We start from the raw sequence: 383 nt of genomic DNA on the forward strand, positions 1-383 counted from the left end.
ACCAAGTAGTAAATAGAAAGTTAAAAACACTTAAAAATGTTATGTGAGTGTGTAGTATAAATGAATTTGTGATGTTATAATATTTAAAATTAGAGGCTATTCAACTTATATGACGAAAAAAACACAAAAATATTAGTGAACAAAATTAGAGTTAGATTGCAGAATGGACTTAGTCATAGGTAATCCATAATAGGAATATTTAATGTGCAATTTAGACCAATTTTAAAGAAAATCAATCAGACCCAAAGTATATAATTGGTTGCGATTTAAAGTAGACCAATTTGATTTTATTTTTAAATCCAATTCAATTCAATATAAAGTATTGTAGTTTGGATTGGATTAGTTTACTCAATTTTTAAAGAATAAAATTTTAAAATTTTATT

Source organism: Arachis ipaensis, chromosome B06 (genome assembly GCF_000816755.2).
Source record: "Arachis ipaensis cultivar K30076 chromosome B06, Araip1.1, whole genome shotgun sequence".
NCBI lineage: Eukaryota > Viridiplantae > Streptophyta > Magnoliopsida > Fabales > Fabaceae > Arachis > Arachis ipaensis.